General features: G+C 43.4%; 1 long non-coding RNA gene across 3 annotated transcripts; it reads right to left on the minus strand.

Moving 5' to 3' along the window:
- Window positions 1-1172: 1172 nt before the first annotated feature.
- On the minus strand, window positions 1173-21286 carry Gm37762. Of its 3 annotated transcripts, none has more exons than XR_874765.1 (3): window positions 10698-13051; window positions 10108-10270; window positions 1173-2398 (listed from the first exon to the last, which is right to left on the minus strand). It is a non-coding gene; the product is annotated as a predicted gene, 37762 (long non-coding RNA). The 3 variants fall into 3 exon arrangements; XR_001781312.1 differs by lacking the exons at window positions 1173-2398; window positions 10108-10270; window positions 10698-13051 and adding exons at window positions 15010-16195; window positions 19167-19244; window positions 21133-21286; XR_001781311.1 differs by lacking the exons at window positions 1173-2398; window positions 10108-10270; window positions 10698-13051 and adding exons at window positions 15010-16195; window positions 19167-19339; window positions 21133-21286.
- Between the last annotated feature and the right edge of the window lie 1191 nt (window positions 21287-22477).

Here is a 22477-nt window from a genome sequence, read left to right on the forward strand (position 1 = left end):
TGACTGCTGAATGAATGATCAGGGCTGTGAGAGAATGAGCCCAGTCCAATGCTGGAGAAGTAGGCTTGGTTCTAAACAGGGCATTCTGAGAGACATCACAGCAGGTTCAGAAGGATATGACTGGGCATAAAATTAAGGCACGAGGAGGAAGCTAAAGAAACCAGACCCAACTAAGCTAGGGTAGTAAGATCAGAACCCAGGGGTCATGTAGAAGGAGAGTTTGGACATTTTATGTGTTGTCCTAGGAAATCCACAAATGGCCAGATTATCGATGCCTGGAAAATCACTGGGCTACTGTGAGATTTCTTATCCTAGGAAAGGCTATTTGGGAAGGAGGTTATAAGAAGAATGGATGTGTACCATGTACCTCTGTCATCCTTGCCCCTCCCTATCCCTGTTCTACCATTCTGCAGAGAAGCCTGGGGCTCAATTTCAAACTTCTATGTGATCAGTGCACAGTGGGGAGGGTTGCTGCCAGGGTCAAATGACCTGCTAACTATAAGGCAAACCCACTCCCACCAGCTTCTTTGAACTTCAAGTATTCCTGTGTTAAAGGAACAGCCTTTTGGTGCTCATTAAATCAAATCAATACAACGGGTTCTATCTACGATTCGAAAGGAAACAAGCCATTGTGCAAGGGACAACAGAGATCCTTGGTTGGTTGACTGATTGATATGTGAGATCACACCCTGTAGAGAGTCATTCTTCTTTAGTTCTTTTAATTTTATGGGTATGAGTGTTTTGTCTGTATGTATATCTGTGTATTACTTGTGTGCCTGGTGCCCATAGAGGCAAGAAGAGGGTTTCAGATCCCTTGAAAATGGAGTTACAGTTGTTAGCCAAGCATGTGGGTACTGGGAATTGAACCAGTGTCCTCTGTAAGAGCAGCCAGTGTTCTTGACCACTGACCCAACCTTCCAGACTCTTATTTTCTTAATAATGTAATTTTTATTAATTCCTTGATAATTTTATTCTTGCAAACATTCGATCATACTTTTTTCCCTCTCTTTCCCCTCACATCTCCCAGTTCCACCCCCTCCTTCATCCCCAGAAATCCAAAGATTCACCTCCAGTTAAGAAAGGAACATTCCTAGGAAAATTAATGAATGAAGCAGAATGAATCATTTACTCTTTAAAATGAGTAATTCTGCAAATTTCAAGAGACCCATTATGTTTTTATTTTTTTTTATGATTAGAAGAAAAAGGGGGAAACACACAACAGAATTTGGAGGATCGGGGAGGGAAAAAAACTCTTTATTTTCTATTTCTAAGTTTGGTTCTGCCTCTGTGGAAAGTAAATCTGGTTGTCTAATTGCTTAGTGTTACACCCTGGGCCACCTTAGGCCTTCATGATTGCAGTCTGCTCTTGGAATCCTTGTGAGTAGTGGAAGCATGTATCTTGTTGCCTGGGAAATGAATATCCTGAGGGGTCTGCTGCTGCAGAAGCAGGAGGAACAGGGGTGACGACGTATCTGCACTGGTTCATTCATGATAACCTCCCCAAATCAGAAGGGAGTCCTCCAAGGGTTCTGGGGGCAAAGGACAAAAATATCTTCATATAGATATTTATCTTCATATAGATTCCATCACATTGTTACTTTATTTGATTAAAAAATAAGTATGTAGTATAAAACAGGGATATGTTTCTTATATACTGTTAATTCCATATACTATTATATTATAATATGCATACTCAGCTGCTATTGCTCAAAGTCCTTTACTGAGCTAGTAATAGCATAGGTTTCTCTGCATATAACATGGTATAATGGAATAAGTATGAGCTGTATCTTTGGAGCAACGGGGCACCTTAGTTGTAGCTTCACATTAGTCATGTGGCCTTAGATTGATTGAGACTCAGAAACTTCATCTTCAGGGAAGAGTAAGAGTTGCCTCACTCAGAGAGATTTGCTAAAGTTTAAATGAGCTAAAGCCAGCACATACTAATCCACAAAGAATTGACAGTTCACACCAGGGCTCCCTTAAAGACAAAACTTGCTCTTCTGCCTGCCTTCCACACACACTCATTATTTTTAAAATACACACATCCTTACAGATTTTGTTACAACCAAATAACGTTCTATCAATGCATCAACTTATCCTTCAAATTTTGCTTTGGTTTGTGTGTGTGAGAGAGAGAGCATTTAATATTCCAGAAGACCAGTACTCCTCTACACATAAAGTCTGTGGGTGGGTAGATATATTTCTGAAATACTTGGGGTGAAATGCCACAAAAGTTATCACAAAGAGAAATGCAGACAAGCCTCCCAGACGTTGTAATTTCTGGCTGAGCTGTGCATGTCCGCTGGGGCCTTTCCCATAGGAGAAGGACTCTGTCCTCCGAGCTTAAGTCATCAACTGGTGAACCAGAGACCAGTGCTGCTTGCCTCCAGGTCCGAAGCTGAATTGCACAAATAAAGAAAAAGAAAATAAATCAACAAAAATAGCTGAGAGGCATTTCTAAACATGTCTAGCTGCAAAATTTATGACTATTAGCTCTTGGTAAAAGGTCATTTCAGATAAGACAACTATTTATATAGAAAACAAAAATGAAACATGTATTGGTTGGTTTTCAGTGGGCCCTCCCAGTCCTGGGAGAGGATTGTATGCCAGTGCCCCATGTGAAAAAAGAACCCCTGAAGTTGGACTACTCAGAAGGATTCAGGAAAAGCTGACAACCCTAGGTAGTGGTATATCACCCAATGTGGATGCTGAGAATTGAGCTCTAGTCCTTTGTAAGAGCCATGCAAACTTTTAACAGCTGGCCTATGTCTCTAGCCCTGACAGAAACAAGTAAGGTTTTTCCAATCTAAATGAAGAGTTTCACATAGCTGCTAAATAGCAGCCTTTTTACTGTGATATATGATATAGATGTTGGTGTGATGGAGATGCCAGTGTGATGTGGATGCTGTTGTGATGTGGATGCTGGTGTGATGTGGATACTGGTGTGATGTTGATGCTGGTGTGATGTGGATGCTGGTGTGATGTGGATGCTGGTATGATGTTGATGCTGGTGTGATGTGGATGCTGGTGTGATGTGGATGCTGGTGTGATAGAGATGCTGGTGTGATAGAGATGCTGGTGTGATAGAGATGCTGGTGTGATGGAGATGCTGGTGTGATGGAGATGCTGGTGTGATGGAGATGCTGGTGTGATATAGATGCTGGTGTGATAGAGATGCTGGTGTGATATAGATGCTGGTGTGATGGAGATGCTGGTGTGATGGAGATGTTGGTGTGATGGAGATGCTGGTGTGATGGAGATGCTGACGTGATGTACATGCCATCTTTACTGAGGTCCATTGAGATCCACTTAAGCTTATCTCAAGCTATTATTTATACTGTGACAAAATCCAGACCCTTAACAGTGTGACTGCTAATTCCTCTCCTCTTGTTCACACAAATGCTGGCTCTGTTCTTCAGTGTCAGAGTAAAAATGGAGTTGTGTTTCTTGAATTCCTCAAATGTAATAAAGCTTTGGTACAAAGTATTCATAGGTCTGGTGGATTTTGTACCTCTCTCTGAATTCTCTCCTGAGACCACAGAGTCCTATACTTGGTTCCAGTGGGGTATATTGCTAACATTTTGTGATTTTGTGTGTGTATGTGTGTGTGTGTGTGTGTGTGTGTGTGTGTGTGTGTCTTTGGCTCACCCCTACCTATGTTCTACCTTCTGTCCTAAGCAGCTTATCAAAATATTTCCCCAAACAATGTTATTTTTCCTCTAAGAATAATTCCAATGCCCAATAATAGTAGTAATAATTTATTTGCATTACATGTAAAATTCAGTGTAGGGAGACTTCCAAACAGAAAAGTTAAAGTAACAAAAAAAAAAACTTTTCAAGCAAGTCTAATGATAATTTTAGCTCCTGTAAGAGCCAGTTTTGTAAATTTTACACAGTCTAGAATCACCTGGAAGAGGGAGCTCAGTGAGGGATTCTGGATTCTATTTGAACTGTGGGCGTGTCTTGGATGATTGTCTTGATTTGCTCATTGAGGCAGGAAACCTCACCACTGTTGGAAGTGCCACTCCCTGCTCGGGGATTCTGCGCTAAGAGTGCAGAAAGCAAAGTGAATGCAGCCAGGTAAGAATCCATTGTTACTTCTGACTAAAGACAGAGAGAGCATTTTCAGTTGTTTCATGCCCCTGCCTCTGTGACTTCACCACCATAATGGACTGGAACCCGCAAGCGTGAGGTAAACAGGCCCTTCTCCCTCAAGTTTCTTTTGTCAAGATATTTTATCACAGCAGCAGAAGTGAAACTGATACAGCTTTACCTGCCGTACAGCAAACGATCAACTTAAAGTCTGACCATAAGGAACTGAGCTTGAGCTCAGGAAATGTAAAATTCAATGGGAAAGCAAAGTCCCGGAGGAGGTGACAGAGTGATGGACTGAAGAATAAGGTCCGAGGACTGCTGTTGCCTGACCTCGAGACTGAATATAAGCGACAGTGACCAAGACAGTGTAGTGCTAGAAAAAGAACAGAGACAGGACAGCAGAACATCACACAGTGCATCATAAATGTCCCACATAAATATTGTCAACTGCTCTTCAACAAAACAATGATAAAGGTACTTCTATGAGAAAGGGCTTTTCAGCACACGGAGCTGAAACAGTAAGAGGGAGTGGGGCCTTTTAACATAGCCAGAGATCTTCTGCTTTTCACGAAATTTAACTAAAAACTAAAGCATAGACCTACATGCAAAATTATAAAACTTTTGGAAGAAAATCTAGACAGCCTTTGGTTTGTCGTTTCTAGATACAACATCAAAATGGCAAGCCATTAAGAGAGAAACATGATTTTTGTATTGTATAAGAATTAAAATTACATGCCCTGTGAAAAGATAGTGTTAACAAATGTAAAGGAAATCCACAGACTGAGAGAACATATTCTAATCATGTATATGATAGGATTTGTGTTCAAAATAGGTGGAGAATTTAATGAGGAGATAAATAATCCATTTACAAATGAGGGGAAAACACACTTGAACAGGCACCTCACCAAAGATATACAGATGGCAAATAAGCACATTTTAAAAACACACTAAAGATCACTTGCCAGTAGAAAACTGCCAAGCAAAACAATAATGAAATATTTCTATGTGCCTATTAGAACTGCTCAAATCTAAAAAGGTGACAATATCAAAGACAGATGAGGGGTTGAAGGGATAGAAACTTTATTCGTTGTGTGTGGGAGTGCAAATGGTACCATTATTCTAGGATGCTGCTCTGCCTCTTCATAAAAGCCAGACCATGGGACCCCAGTATTTATCCAACTGATCTGAAAACTCACAACCACACCAAAACATGCACATGAGTGCTTCTAGCACCTTAATTCTTAATTTGCAAAGGGCAGAAGCAACTATGGTGCTCCAACGTGTGTCCAAGGTACATCCATCTGGTGCAACTATTATTAAACTATGAAAAGAAAAAAGAACCACCAAACCATGAAGAGACACCAACGGAACTTAAATGCACACCACTAAATAAAAGGTAAAATGAAAGGGCTGTGTGATTCTCATTACTCTGGAAGAGGCAGGAAAACAGCCAGAGGATGCTAGTGATTGGCAGATGGAAGTCAGGGGAGGGTGAATGAGTGAATCCTATTTTACGGCAGGAAAACTTCTGTGATACTGTCATAGTGAATATGTATTATAGTACATTTGTCAAACACATAGGGCTTTACAGCAGAAGGATTGATGGCTACTATGATTGTGCATTGTGTTTTTACTGGGGATTAAACCTAGGGCTGCATACGTGCTAGACAAGTGCTTTTCCAGCGAGTTCTATCCCAGGCCCTCTTTTTTTAAATATTTTTTAATATTTGAGAGGGAGGGAGGGAAAGAGAGAGAGAGAGAGAGAGAGAGAGAGAGAGAGAGAGAGAGAGAGAGAGGCTAGTTGCCCCAGCTAGCCTTTGATTTACTCTTGACTATAACAAATCCTTGAATGAGCAATCCCTCTGCCTCAATCTCCCCTGTAGATGGAATTGTCAGCATGTTTGGCTTAAAACAAAGACAGAACTGGGGAGGTAAACTCCCCAGTTTGACTCCCCAGTTGAATGCCTATCATCATGAGAACCTGAGTTTGACTGTCAGAAGCCACTTTGGCGTGTGTTCAAGGCATGGTGGCACTCTGGCATCCTTGGTGCTGGAGAGGCAGGGTCAGGCAGAGCTTGGGGCTCACTGGCCAGCCAGCATAGAATAGTTGGCAAGGCCTGGTCTCCAAAAAGCAGGATAGGTGTCAACTGAGGAATAAGTCCCAAGGTGGCCTTCTGGCCTCCACATGAATGCCTATACACTCACAGATTTTCACAAAACACATAAACATGGCAGGTGATGGGGGTGGATGCATGGAAAGAGATAGAGATTAATAAAGCTGAATTAAGGAGAAAATGTGATGCAATGGTGTGTGGTTTATAAGGCTCATTTGAGATCCAAATGCAGTAATAGGTTGAAAGTGAAAGGAGGGAACAAGAAAAAACAACCAAAAGAAAATGGAGACAGCTCTGCTGACATCGTAAATCAACTACATCAAAAGAAAATGAGACAAGGAACACTATGGTTTACTAAGGAATCGGATACATGAAGATTTAGCCATTGTAAACAGTTATGCACCTAAGGAGAGAGAGTCAAAAATGGACCAGCAAAAACTGGCAGGAGGAAGAAGCAGAAACCTCTATGGTAATAAGGAGTATAAAAGTAGAACACGTGAGCATTTCCCAGCATGCACCATTTGTTAGGTTATCACAATCAAATCACAAAAATGATAGCTATTACACAAGTTCAACAGCATTAGAGACATTTTGGAAGATCAGTCCTCATGGCCCTAAACACTTGTATTCATAATTGGCTAGACAACATACTTACTGCACAATCCAAAAGTTAGTCCAGAAGTGGAAAGGGTAGTTAATTCCCAGTGCCAGCCAGGGGTCCCTTTCATCTGTTCTTATTCTGCTGATCAGGAGACTAGCAGCTTCCATTTAGTCAGAGGAAGGGGGTGGTATCAGTAGTGCCAATGACGGCTTTAGAAAATGCAGGACCCTCATATTCATTTTACAGGTGAGGTGTCTGGAACCTGCATGGTTAGAAGACTCCTACTACTAAGTGGCCATGACAGAGCTGAGCGGGAGCCAGCCTTCAGACACAGGGGAGTTGCCTGCTCTACCTTTGAAGCTAACCGTATAGTGCTGTCATTCTGTGGCAAAGCAAATCTGAGTTTGACCCTGGGCGATTTATTTCTGTAAAGCTGTTGTTTTATGTTTCTTCACAAACTTGGAAAAAGCTAGGTTGACCAGATGGCAGAGTTTGTCAGCCACTCCTGTTCACCAAAAGGGAATCCCTCAGACTCCAAAGGAGTACTAGGACTCCACAATTCTCCTGAAATAAAAGATTAAAAGAGAAATGAGTTTTTAAGTTTGAGTGGAAAGTGTGGAAAGGATGTTCTAGATGTCATTGGAATTATAGAAGATGCTGGCTGTACAAGAAAGCTGGAGACAGTTAAAGATAGAGGAGCCCTGAGGCCAGAAGCATGGCAATATGCAAAGCATCTTCTATATTTAAGTATCATATATAACACTGAAGGTGAATCCCATGAGCTAATCCTTGCAACGGCTGCATTAGAAAGACAAAAACCCTCGTAACCAGTATTGTTCCTGTTTATATTGACAAGCAGAATCTTGAGAAAATCAATAATCTCCCAAAGGCTTTGCAGACCCATAAGTGATGAAGCCATGATTAGCCACCAATCTCCCTGTCTGTCTCCAGACCCACATCCTTCAATGTGACACTCTTCCTGCTGAGTACAAGAGCTGACGGATCCAGGAAACTTGTGACTCCCGGGGAAACGAAGGGCTATCATCCTGCTGTTCTTAGCTGTATACCTCAGTGAGGCAAAGCCAAGCTAGAACAGAAGCTTTATCTGGGAAGGTGTCCTCCCACAGCCAGCCAGTGCCTCCCTTTCAACCCAGCACTCGCAAAGCTTTTGCTAATAACATATGCCAGACTGGAAGGTTGAACCTGTTCTGTCAAGACCACCTTGACTCCTTTATCCTCTCCCTGAACCTCTTCCTGGGTAGACTGGTCGAGTTCTCACTCAGTACAGTGCATTCTCAAACCAGTTACCTTCCTTCTCAACGGGCTTTTTGGTTTTTCAGTCTCCCAGGTGTGCTTTGTTTTGTTTTGTTTTGTTTTGTTTTGTTTTGTTTTGTTTTTTGAGGGTTTGCAATTCTATTTGAAACCTCTGCTCTTGGTAAACTCAGCAGCCTGACCTAGAGTCCCCCACAGCGCAATTAAAGCCCCACCCCCAGTCATGACATAAGGAAAACTTTCTCTCCTCACATTCCCTGCATTGCTCTTCCACACTTGTTCAATGCCATGATTTAGATCTATAGGATCTTGGGATCCACTTTTTTTTTTTTTTTTAGAATCCCTCTATAAAACTATCCAGCAAGCTAAGAGTATAAAGGAATAGTCTTACCCAAGTAAAATGTCTTGAAATACTTGAACATGAAATTCAAACATGAAACTGAAACTTTTCTCCTTGAGAGAGTACACTCTTTGGCTCACAAATATTGGGAATCTCTCCAGGGCAGGAAAGGAAGAGCAAAAGATATAAAAACTTGAAGGAAATGAAGAACAGTACCCACAGATGGCATGCTTATTTGTGTAGAGAACAGTGCTGTGCAGATAAAGCCCCAGAATTATTGAAAGCTTTCCAGTGTTGTTGAAGAGAGACTGACTGTGGAGTTAGATTAGAGGGTAAGAGCCCTGGACAAGCAGGAGGACATGAGCTCAGATGCCCAGCACCCACCTAAAGAGCTAGGTGTGGCTGGGCATGGTAGCACACACTTTTAATCCCAACACCAGGAGGCAGAGGCAAGATCTCTGTGAGTTTGAGGTCAGTCTAGCCTACATAGCCCACCTCTACTTCCAACACTGTGTAAAATGGAGACAGGTTCAGTGAGAGACTGTCTCACAAGCATCAGGCAGAGAATGATACAGTGGGACACCTGACATTCTTCTCTGGCCTTCATGCATACACATGTACACATACCACACATACACACCAAAAACAAGCAATGAAAAGATCTTCACAAAACCCCAGATATGACTGTTTATAACAGCTTTCCTCATAATTGGCAAACACAAAAAGAACCAAATTGTCCTACAGTAGCTGAGGAAATTATTTGTGGTCTCCATGATGATGCTCAAGGATGATTCTTCTGGAGGCAAGGGGAGAGAGTCTATTTCCTGGCCTTCTCTTCCTTCTAAAGCCTCCTTCTTTGTCTCATGATCTATGAGGACAATGGTCTTGAATTATATACACGAAGTCCATTTGTCATGTAAGTGACACATTTGTTGATTGTAAACATCAGGATTTAGGCATCTTTGTAAGGGGCTCAATTTAGGCTACCATTATTCAGTTCATCACAAGTGGCCTAACTGTGTTCTTTCAGGGATCGTTGTAAAAGCAGAAATAAATAGAACAATTAGGAAGCCACCCACATATCCACTTGAGAATTGATGGTGGCTCACACTAGGCCTCAATCAACACGGGTGGGAAGAGGAATAAGAAAAAAAATATTACATGTATCTCTATCTGGTAGCAATGTCACCTCTTAATGTCTAGGATGTGGCATGTGAGGGGGAAAAAGTCAAGAAAATCCAAGGTTTTCACTTGAACCACCAGAAAGCTCAAATTCTCACTGGTTTAGAGAAGGAAGACCAAGGACTGAGCAAATGGTGAAGTGGAAGATTAGCAGTCATGTTTGCACATTGAGGCGGAATACAAAATCAAAACAGCTACACCTTTTCCCAGTCCCACGTCTTCATTTCTTTGCAATGCAATTCATTGCAAAGAAGGCTCAACCCTCATGAGGTGAAGACTGTCTCTTCATCTCTCAAACCTGGAAGATCCCTGTGACTTACTTCGGCTAAGAGATGGTGGCAGAGGTGACACTATGTGGCCTTCAAGCCTAACCCTTCAGACATCCTAATTTTTTACTCCCACATCCTTGGAAAGCTACCTGGGAAAAGACTGCCTTGTGAGGAAGAAGAAAATGAGCTGCTGGAAGGAGATGAGACTCAATGGAACAGGGACAGTCATCTTACCGTGATCTCCAGCTCCAACAGACTGCAGTTTTTGACCACTGCCAGGCATACACCATCCTGATCCATCTGGCCCCCTTGACTTCTACAGGAACCAATCTATTCTTCTTCCTTTGCAACCTCTGCTCCTCACCCACCATTGTCTTTAAGGTGTGTCTGTAGAGGACTGTAGAGACGATAGGCTCAAGTGAGGAGAGGAGTTCAACTCCCAGCACTTGGGGAAAATGAAACAGCAAACGACAAAAACATGTACTTCAGACACAAGGCCCAGAGGCCCCTGAGCTGGAACTGACCTGAATGACTCCTCCCTGAGGACTGTCCTATGCAAGCTTCAGCAATGATGCTTAGGAACCACAGCAATAACCATTACACTAAAGCTGCACTAGTGGCATGCATACCTCGGTGATAACCACCAACTCTCTGATTGGTTTTAAACCGCACTCAAGAGGTCCAGTAATCTAGGCAACTACCCAGGGCTAGTGAAGTCATGGATCTTGGAGGCGACCTACAATCACCACTTAGCTAAACCAACATAAGCCCTAACTACGTTCTAAACAGTTGTCCTTATACCCACATATAAGAGTAGTTCTCACCTCTCTTATCCAGGAGATTTCTCTCTGAAACAGATAGAAACCATTACAGAAAACCACAACCAATCAAAAGGAAGAGCCAGTCCCGACGAATACATTTATAGAGCGTCCCACTGCACCTAAGGCTTCAGGATACTGTGGGAGAGGAGCAGAAGGATGGTAGGACTCAGGGAGATTCTAAGAGCTGTGAGACTGTATCTCCTAGTAATGTCAGAAGCCATGCCCATAAAGTCACACCAACATGACTGCCTGAACATGGGTTGAATAAGGACAACAATAGATGTAAGAAAGCCTGCAAGGCCTCAGTCGTACACATAGAGCTGCAACCAGCTAGGGAACACTGACATCGAGAGGTAGTCTTCCATAGGGAAGAGCACACCAGTGCTTAAACATTGCCAACTGGTCACTCTTGAAAATATACATACAAATAATATTATCTAGACCAAACAGGCAATATTTAGGAGTGTGTGTATATGTGTGTATGTGCGTGTGCGTGCATGTGTGCATGTGTGTATTAACAACAGTTAATAAAAAGTGGGGGCCATGAATTTGAAAGAGAGGAGTAATATATAGGAGGGTTTAAGTATAAAAGAGAAATGATGTTATTATATTATAATCTCAGTAATAATAATAATAATAATAATATGATGATGATGATGATGATGATGACAATAATACTTTCTAAAGCCAGGCACAGGTAGGAGCTCATGCCTGTGGTTCCCACGCTGTGGAGGCAGAGAGAGGGGCTTCCCCAGGACTCCCTAGCCAGCCAGTTCTAGGTTCAGTGAAAGACTCTGACTCAGAAGATAAGTTAGTATAATTAATAAAGATTATTCCTGCCTATGATCATATGAGTTTCATAGAATGGGCACCAAGAAGTTGCTGAATTGGGGGCACTTAGGTGATCTGGGCCCCACCACCATTTGACAGTGGTAGATTATTTTCTCAAGTGGTTTTTTTATCTACCTGCAAAAACTCCTTAAATTAAAAAAAAAATCCTTAAATCTGGTTCAAACATAAATGGAAAATCACTGTTATTTCAGTCTTGGACGTTTAAAACTGGAAGAATCCTCCAATTGATGGATCTCCCTGCTTTGTAGTGGCAGCCATCCACATTACTAGTGCAGTCATCCCCGAAGGCTACTTTGTTGCTCCTCTTAATCTGCTATTTGGAGAAGACAGAATTGACTGTCCTTGATGGAAGCCCTCTTCCCAGGAGATAGTGTACAGCTAACACGGAGCCCATCCACAGAAGCCCAGGACAGCTGACCCTCAAAAGTTTGTTTGTGGTGTTTCTTCTAATTGGGGCCATTGTTCTCCTAGCCTTGACCTTAACCAGCTATAAAGAGAATAATTCAGGAACACTGGGGAGACAAGCATGTTTGTATGTCTCCCCAATGATAGACAAGAAGTGGAGAAGCAGCCTTGGCAGGGGTGATCTGGGAGAGCCTTCCAGTCCTGCGCTGCACCGAAACTCAGCAACCAAGGTTAACCGGAACCTGGGAAGTTGCGGGGACTTGGCTGTTGGCTTGTCCTTCTGGTCTCTTCAGAGGAAGGAATAAGGTTTGATTAGGAAGAAGGGCTGGAACAAATCACATAATAACCCTGTGATGGGATCTAGAAGCATAATCATTTAAGGTGTGGGTTAGTGAGTAATGTGAAGTCGGAATCTCTGAAGTCAAAGCCTCCAACAGAAGCGGTAGAGGGAAGCGGGCTTAAGGGCATTCTGGGGAGCAAGGAACCTGGAGACTAATCGGTTCTTTCTTACACGCCACACTGGCAGAGCCAACAAACATATTCCAAAGCGAAAAAACGGGGGTGGGGGATAGCCTGATTGGCTTAGCTGAGCGTGCTGTGGCTTTGAAGGAGAGGTTCAGTCAGGGTTGCGCTGTACCATGGGACAGCCCATGTGCTTCTCAAAGACACTGAAGAATAGCAAGAGCTGGGAGTCGTCACTGGCCAAACTGTGTAGCAAGAGAGTTATCTTGACAAAGGCTGCTGTGGCTGCAGCTGCCTAAGAGGAGACTCCTGTTTCCAATGTAGACAAAGGTGGCATGTGGACTCCTGGCAGCTGCGATCTTATTGCAAACTGAGACTGCAATCCAAACCTGACCCCTCATGAATGTGCCTCTGAGGGACTAAACGGCCAGCTCAGCAGGTCATACCATCTCAAAAATGTGTCTCCAAAGTCCCCTTGCTCTGCTCACATCAGAGTACACTTCTAAAGCCATGTGTGGCAGCTCACGTTTGGGTTTTTTATTAATTTTTTCATATGTATTTTGACCATGTTTTCCCCTCTCCTAACTTCTCCCAGGTCCTTCCTACCGACCCAACTGTGTTCTTTCTCTTTTTCAAAAAGAATATCACAAAATGAAAATCAAAGAAAACAAAAATCCCAAGTGAAATAAGAAGTCCACAATACATACACACACACACACACACACACACACACACACACACACACACACACACACACACAGCAAAAACCATAGACTTCATTTTGTGTTGACCATCTACTGCTGGTCATGGGGCCTGCCCTGGAATGTAGCTGATATACCCAGTGATACTCTGCTGTGGAAAACAGATTTTCCCCTTTCCAAGAAGCTGAAAATTGCAAAAAAGCTCCATAGTGTCTACTCCCCACTCTCAGTGCTGGGGGAATCATTTGGCTTGAACCTGTGCATGTCATGTGTGTCTTGCCACCGTCTCTGTGAGTTTACATGTGTATTGGTCCTGTCTGGTTCTTACAATCTTTCCACCTTCTCTTACACATAGATCCCTGAGCCTTGAGGGGAGAGCTTTGGTGAACACACCCTATTTAAGACTGAGTGCTCCAGTGTCTCTTACTCTCTGCACATTGTCTAGCTGTGAGACTCTGAGTTACTTCCCATCTATGGCAAGAAGAAACTTCTCTGATGATGGCTGAAAGAGGCACTGATCTATAAGGTACAGCAGTATGTCAACAGGAGTCACTTATTGCTATGTTCCTTTAGCAGAATAAAGGTGTGATGGCTTGTATATTCTTGGGCCAGGGAGTGGCACCATTTGGAGGTGTAGCCTTGTTGGAATAGGTGTGACCTGGTTGGAGTAGGTGTGTCACTGTAGGTGTGGGCTTAAGACCCTCACCCTAGTTACCTGGAAGTCAGTCTTCCACTAGCAGCCATTGGATGAAGATGTAGAACTCTCAGCTCCTCCTGCACCATGCCTGCCTGGATGCTGCCATGTTCCCACCTTGATGGTAATGGGCTGAACCTCTGAATCTGTAAGCCAGCCCCAGTTAAATATTGTTCTTTATAGGACTTGCCTCGGTCATGGTGTCTGTTCACAGCAGTAAAACCCTAACTAATACAAAAGGTATTAATTTTTCCATAGACCCACAGTATATCTAGTTCTGCATTTTGGACCGCTTTAGCAGTGTCAGGTGGTGGAGTCCCTCTCATGGAGTGGGCCTTAAATTTAATCAAAGTGTGGCTATTTCTATAACATTTATGCCGTTATTGTAACAGTATATCTTGCAGACAGGTCACTGTCATAGATTGCAGGGTTTATAGTTACATGCTATGGGTGATCAGCATGTAATGAGGAAAACAATGCCCTGATTAGACATCCCATGTCACCAGGTAAAACCTCCAGTGCCAGGATGGGTTATATCCTTGCTGAGTTATTGGTCAAAGGGTTCCCATGGAACCTGCCCCCAAACCTCAGCAAACATCACTGACTATTGCCAAAGCTATTGGTTGCTCTCTACAACCTGACTTCTGTACCTACTGATCAGGATAGCACTCACGGATGCCATCATACACAGAGAAATCAAGCTGGTGTGAAGCTAGACACTTCACCGCACTGATTAGAGTCATGGGGCTGGAAACTACTTTGCATACTACCAAAGAGAAAGGTGGCCTACACTTGTCATCCCAGAACTTTGGAAGCTTGGGTAGGAGAATCACGATGAGTTTGAAGTCAGTATTGCATACAAAATGAGTTCTAGGTCATCCAGGAGTAGTGAGACCTTGTCTCAATAAATAATTATATGTCTGTATGGCTATATGTACACACACACACACACTGTTTTAGTTACTGTTCTATTGCTGTGGACAATAACAAACAAATTATAATAACAAACAAAGCAACTTATAAGAGAAAGCATTTAATTAGAGGGTTGCTTACAACTTCAGAGGGAGCTGTAGGTGAAAGTTTATATCTGATCTGAAAGACGGAGGCAGAGAGGGAGAGAGACAAAGACTGGGCATCTGACATGGGTTTTGAAATCTCAGTGCCTACCCACAGTGACAAACTTCCTCCAACAAGGCCATACCAATTCCAAGGACACACCTCCTAATCCTTCCTAAATGGTCCACTAACTGGGAACCAAGCATTCAAATGTGGGAGCCAATGGGTGTCATTCTTATCAAATCACCACACACATATAAAATCTATACGTAGTTCTAGGCAGCTTAAATTGTTCTACTTACTGCTTTTTCCTCTCCCCCTTTACATTCTTTTCTCTCTCCCTCCCCCTTTTCTCCCTCTGCCTTTTTCTCCCTCTACCTAATTAAATCTTCAACGGACCAGTCACTGATAAGCAATGTTCAGTGTATGGGAACAGAGAAAGTCTGAAGGCAGAGGTACCAAGGAGAGATAGCAGGTTACAAAGCCTGGCCACAATACATCCCTGAGGAATAGCAGATGGGCGAAGTCACACTTCGTGCTGTCGGCTTCCTAGAGAAAAGCTGCTGACTGGTTCTTCTTAGCATTAGCATCTCTCATTCTTCATTCTCTCTACTGCCCTTTCCTCCTGGTTTCATTCTCTCTTTCCCCTCTTTTCCCATGGGCAAATTAGAACTTTTCCAGCTCTCCTGGTGACTCCCAGAAAAGAAATACAGGGGGAAGAAGTGTCCACAACAAACTTAAAGTTTAAGCCACATAGAGGTGTTTTGTTGTGGTGGTGTATTAAAAGAGGGAAAGCACCTGGTCTTCATGATTCCCTGGGCTTTATCTCCAACACCAAAGAGACCAGGTGTGGTGTCATGGATCTGTGAACTCAGGAGTGGAAGAAGGAGGACCAGGAATTCAAGGTCTGGCTGCATAGAGAAGGTAGCCTGGGCTACAGGTGATAGACTCTCAAAGGCAAAAGCAAACAGAGACCGAGAGCTGATGTAGGGCGGATGGGACACCAAGTAGTTGTGTGCCTTGCTTCCAGCCTGTTTGTGCTAATGGAGAAGATGGATTTTGGGTCCCTGTGTGTCTCCCCCTGTCCTTTCCTCCTCCCTACCTTGACAAGAAGGGGGAGTTTCATTTTGTTTTCCCAGAGAAGTCTTGGCTCATTAACAATCTAGTCATTAGGAATGAAAGGAACAAGAAGAAATTTTCAATGGACAGAGGCTGGCAGCTGTCCCAGCCAATCTCTCATCACCTTGTCATGTCACCTCATTGTCTTCGATGTGAGAGCAGGCTATGTCAGCAATCCACATGACCACACAGGGCAACTGGGAAGAACCAGGCTGAAAAACATGCAAAGCTTGGAAAGTATCAAGCTGTGTAAAGACAGACACTCCTGTCAATATGAAATTGCTGTTTCAAGAGCCTCGGGAGAAATACGTTTCAGTAAGAGTCCTTCACCTACCAGAGAACTTGCAACCAAATCAGGAGGGGATTATTATAACACTTGCCTTGCATACTCAAGGGCCAGGCTTCTATCTGCAGCACCAGGAACAAAAGTCAAACAACACAATAGAAACACTTCAGCGAAAAGTATAGCTCTGGGGTAGGGTATTTGTCTATGAGCCCAAGGGCCTGGGTTCAAGCCCCCAGCACCGAAAACAACTTGAGAGATAAGATATAGATATAGTAACATGTAACAAATTGTCTTGATGGTATATGGGATGGGGGGGGGGTGAGGAACAAGCCACTGTTTAGTGCCTGGAGAACTAGAGGCTGTGCTAGTACAAAGCATTGATGGTTAGAAAGGTCACTGGCTGGTTCCAGCTTATGTCTTTGTTTTAGTTACTTGAGATAAGATCTCACAATACAGCTCAGAGTGGTCTTGAAATCATGATCCTCCTGCCTCAGCCTCTTTCTATCAGGATTACAGATGTGTACCACCACACCTTGTGATAAGGACCTATTGCAAAGACAATATCCTAGGATGGATTGGATTATGTCTCAAGAAGTATGTTGAAAACCTCCCTGCCTCTTCAGAACCTCAGACTATGACTCTTTTGGGGGGGCAAAGGATCACTGCACATGGAATTAGGTAAGATAACACTACACCTGACCAAGGTAGGTGGTTAATCCAGTGTGACTAGCATCCGTTTAAGGAGGATTGAGAAAGACATGGCGAGATAATGCCACATGAGGACAGATTCATATAGAGGAAAGGCCTTGCAGATGACATGGGACAACATTGGCACATTCCAAGATGGCCAAGCACTACCAGCAAACAGCAGACGCTAGCATGTGGCCAGGAAAGCTCTAGATGAGGTGTTGGCACTGAACACATCCTAAATTCAGGCTGCTGGCCTCCAGAGGGAGTGAGGTGGGGAGAGGGAGTGGGAGAGTGTGTCTCTGAATTTTAAGTCATCTGTGTGTGATTCTTCGTAATAACAACCACAGGAGAGAGCGATCTGAGCTGCAGAGAGCTTCCCTGGTAAGCTGTCTCATATTCCTAACACAACTGCAAAGGGGGTGGCTCTTTGTAAAACACAACAACACAGCACAAGGTGAGCTGCCCTGGGTCAGCCCATCCTCTCCTAGGACACTGTCAGACTTTTGGTGATATTTGGCTCTACACGTGATCAGAAACTCAGGCCTCACCCGATTGCCATCAGAGTTGTCATGACTGCCGCCCTGTGTATTTGGCTTGGCTGTACAAATTCTTTTAAACTGGCATCTTCTTACCCATTATCTATTTACTATCCATGAAGACTCATGCTGATCCCATTCTCATTTGTTTTAAGGGGCGCTCAGCTTTCATGTTTATGGATACTCAGATGTGAGTGATGGCTGGACTTCCTGATGAAAGCAGTTTGAGATGGCTGCGTGAACAGCTCTCGAAACACTGTGTGCCCTGCCGGGTGCTCAGCAGACTTTACTTCAAGGAAATCCTGTTCTTTGAAGAAGTGGTTATGGTCCACTGGGCCAGAAACCCATCCTGAGAAAGCTTGAAGAGCCGAGTTTACATGTCCCACTGTCTTAGGTCCAAGGTTGTCATTAGGTAAACAAAGCTACCACAGATGTCCTGAATACATATTTGCAGGATCACAGGCTAGGACAGGAATGTTTCCCTTTCAAATAGGACTGTGTGTGTGTGTGTGTGTGTGTGTGTGTGTGTGTGTGTGTGTGTGTGTGTGTCTGTGTGTCTGTGTGTGTCTGTGTGTGTCTGTGTGTGTGTCTGCGTGTCTGTGTGCCTGTGTGTGTCTGCGTGTCTGTGTGCCTGTCTGTATCTGTGTGTCTTTGTATGTGTGTGTGTGTGTGTGTGTGTGTCTGTGTGTGTCTGTGTGTGTGTCTGCGTGTCTGTGTGCCTGTGTGTGTCTGTGTGCCTGTCTGTATCTGTGTGTCTTTGTATGTGTGTGTGTGTGTGTGTGTGTGTGTGTGTGTGTGTGTGTGTGTGTGTGTGCTAGTGCATGCAAAAGCCACAAAGCATCTTCAGTTGTCACTTCTCAGGTGTTATCCACCTTCATTAGCCTGAAGCTCACTGAGTAGGAAGAACTGGCCAGCAAGCCCCCTGAGTATGCCTGTCTGCCTCTACAGAACTTAGATTACAAGCAGATGGCGCCATGCCCTGAATTGCTTGCTTGCTTGTTTGTTTGTTTGTTTGTTTGTTTGTTTGTTTGTTTGTTGAGACAGGGTTTCTCTATATAACAGCCCTGGCTGTCCTGGAACTCTCTCTTTAGACCAGGCTGGTCTTGAACTCATATATCTGCCTGCTTCTATGCAGATAGATGGATGGGTGGATGGATGGATGGATGGATGGATGGATGGATGGATGGATGGATGGATGGATGGATGGACAGATGGACAGACAGATGTCTGGGAGATGGAGCTCGGGTCCTCAAGCTTGCAAGGCCAGCACTTTACTGTCTGAGTTGTTAGTCCAGACTTAGGCATAGCTTTCGAAACTGAAGTCTGGTTAGGCTACAAGCCTAGTAGGTAACACCAGTCTATGTCTATGTGTTAGTCATGAATATATCATGATTGTATCTGATCATGGCCCAACATCCTTCAGGAGTCTTCACAGGATGGGTTACAGGCAAGGCATTTAGGGTAGTGTGTGGCTTAGAGTCAGTTCTAACACATGCTGGTTAAGAGGGTTTTTTTGTTTGTTTGTTTCTTCTTTTTGCTAAATTTAGTGAATTCCAAATAGGTATTTCACACTAACTGAAAACTTTGTTTGGCAATGGCTTGTCCAAAAATAAATTTTGTTAATTATTAAACACTAATGGAGGTATACAGCTCAATTGATAGAGTGCTTACCTGATATTTACAACTCTGGGCTTGATCTCCAGCGTCACATAAACTGGACCTGGTGACACACATTCATAATTCCATCACCTGGGAATTGGAAGCACAGGACGAGAAGTTTAAGGTCATCCTCAGCTCTGTAGTAAGATGGAGGCAAGCCTTCAGGACATGAGGCACGTTGTTGTCTTAAAATGCAGTTTGTGCAAAGGAGAAAAAAGTTGGACTGAGTAACTGGTGGCAAAACTGTTGGAAATCACTATTTTTTTTTAAGACCAGAGGCTTACCTTCCTTATGCTGTGACCCTTTAATACAGTTCCTCGTGTCGTGGTGACCCCTCCCCTCCCCCCGCAACCATAATATAATTGTTGTTGCTACTTCATAACTGCAATTTTGTTACTGTTATGAATCATAATATAAATATCTGATATGCAGTACATTTGATACACTGCCCCTATGAAAGGATTGTTTAATCCCCAAAGGGGTTGTGGCTCACAGCTTGAGAATCCCTGGTTTTGTTTTCTTTTAAGAATTGTTTATTTGTTGTATGTATAGTTGTTTGTTGTGTATTCTATGTATGCTCTATTTTCATGTACACCTGCATCCCAGAAGAGGGCATCAGATCCCATTATAGATGGCTATGAGCCACCATGTGGTTGCTGGGAATTGAACTCTGGACCTCTAGCAGAGCAGTCAGTGCTTTTAACAGCTGAGTCATCTCTCCAGCCCCGCCTCCCCCAGAACCCTGTTTTAAGACTATCTGTTTTAGCCAGGTGTGGTGGTGCATGCCTTTAATCCCAGCACTCCAGAGACAGAGGCAGGCAGATTTCTGAGTTCAAGGCCAGCCTGGTCTACAAAGTGAGTTCCAGGACAGCCAGGACTACACAGAGAAACCCTGTCTCGAAAAACCACAAACACAAAAAGAGACTATCTGTTTTACATTAAGTTGGCAGAGTGTGAACCATGAAGGAAACATTTAGAGAACCTGAGATGCCAAGAATAACAATCTCATAGTAATAATCACATGACAACTTTGGTACAGTTCCTAGTTCTGGCTTCTTCAATGTCTCATTATGCTACTCAATGGATGAAGAAAAACATGCAAGCAAATGGAATGACTATCACAAATCACACTCCAAAATCATTTTGATTACTTGAATGGAGTTAAAATGGGGGGAGGGGAGCCTACCTAGGATAATAAGGAACTTAAAACACGAGTGCCAAAGTTCAAGCCCAATGAGAGGAGTCCAACAGCAGAACTGGTGCTGCAACCAATATCATTACTGTTCACAATGGGGGGGGGGATCACCTCCTCTGGAAGGCTTCCCAAGACCTTCCGATTGGCTGAGTTCCTAACACAGATCTGCACCCTCGCATTTTCTCTTTGGCCATATGTCATGATCTGTCTGGAGAGCTAGGGCTAAACCTAAACTGTAGGGACCAGAGCCCACTTTCTTCATACTTCCATAGCCACGTTCTGGTCCAAAGAGGGCATTTGATAAACACAATGTGATGGCTATGAGAAGACCACATCTGGAGTTTTTCTGAAGGCCAGCAACACTCTTGAGTACACTTTCCCTCTTTGTGGGGTTGGTAGCTTGTCAAAAGAAAGGAATTTTAAAATTTATTTAGTCTGTGTCACAGTCTGTTTCCTATTGCTATAATGAAATGCCATACTCTGGGCCATTTACAAAGAGTTGCAACTTAGACTTACGTTGCTCATATTTATGGAGGCTAGGAAGTCAAGAAAATGATGGGAGCCTCGTGCTGCAAGGTGCATCATAGATGGCTTGTCCTCTCCTCCTCTTCTTGTAACAGCACCGATGCCACCATGAAACCTCATCCTAATGTCCTCATGTAACCCTGACAGCTTCCTAAAGGCCCATCTTTCAGTACCATCCATCAATGAAGATTCTAGCACACTGGACTGGAACTCACCAGGTAGATGACCATGGCTGGCCCATGAGCCCCACAGACTCACCAGCCTCTGCCTCCCAGCATGGTGATTGCAAGAGCATGTTGCTATACCAGGATTCTCCTTATGTGAGTTCTGAGGGATTGATCTCCTGTCCCCATGTTTGCAAGGCAAGCGATTTCCTGGCTGAGCCATTGCTCCAAGCCACTTGATGTCTGGATTCTCTGTAAGAGAATCAAAGATCAGTAAATAGGTTGAGAATAAGAAGGGAGAGCTATGAACAGTCTGCCATTTTAACGTTTTCCAGAAGGAAAAACTCATAGACTTAGTTGGGGTTAATTTGTTGGACTGTTGACATGGCTTCCTCGTTAAAAGGGTTTGTTTGTTCTCAAACTCATTGTAGATAATCATCAGCAAATTAAAAGGTACGGCGATAAACCAATTACAAAGGAAGAGGTAGAAGAGCCATAAAATACAGGCACAATAAAGCAAAAATGATTTGGATGCCAGAAACAAATTGTCCTCTGCACAAATTTCAATAGGTCCTTGGGAGCTACTGTATCAGAATGAACTACCACTGAGGGTTTTTATGAATGCTGCTGTGTGTTCAAACAGACAAGCTCTCACACACCCAGGAAATCTCCTGAATGATGCGGTGTTTGACAACTCTAAAACGCTGCTTTTATTTCATTTGTCTTAAGTACATTGTATTTAGAACTGTTTCTTTTTTTATTAATATTTTATTACATATTTTTCTCAATTACATTTCCAGTGCCATCCCAAAAGTCCCCCATAACCTCCCCCCCACTTCCCTACCCACTCATTCCCATTTTTTTTTTGGCCCTGGCGTTCCCCTGTACTGGGGCATATACAGTTTGCGTGTCCAATGGGCCTCTCTTTCCAGTGATGGCCGACTAGGCCATCTTTTGATACATATGCAGCTAGAGTCAAGAGCTCCGGGGTACTGGTTAGTTCATAATGTTGTTCCACCTATAGGGTTGCAGATCCCTTTAGCTCCTTGGGTACTTTCTCTAGCTCCTCCATTGGGAGCCCTGTGATCCATCCAATAGCTGACTGTGAGCATCCACTTCTGTGTTTGCTAGGCCCCGGCATAGTCTCACAAGAGACAGCTACATCTGGGCATATACTAGCAAGATTTTATCGAAAGGACCCAGATGTAGAACTGTTTCTTATGTATTAGTGCTATGCTCTTGATTAACACTGAAGTTCACGGAACAGCTACTTCTCTGTAAATCCCATACAGTGATCTTCATCCATATGTTGAAATGGAGATGCATGTGAGCAGTTCAGGCAAAGGAAAAGCCCAGGACACATGCAGGGGCTCTGCTATCCTCAGACAAGTGAATGGCCATAGAGTAGAATGCAGTTCAAGATGTGGTTGAGTCACTAT

Source organism: Mus musculus, chromosome 14 (assembly GCF_000001635.26).
Source record: "Mus musculus strain C57BL/6J chromosome 14, GRCm38.p6 C57BL/6J".
In the NCBI taxonomy this organism is placed as follows: Eukaryota; Metazoa; Chordata; class Mammalia; order Rodentia; family Muridae; genus Mus; species Mus musculus.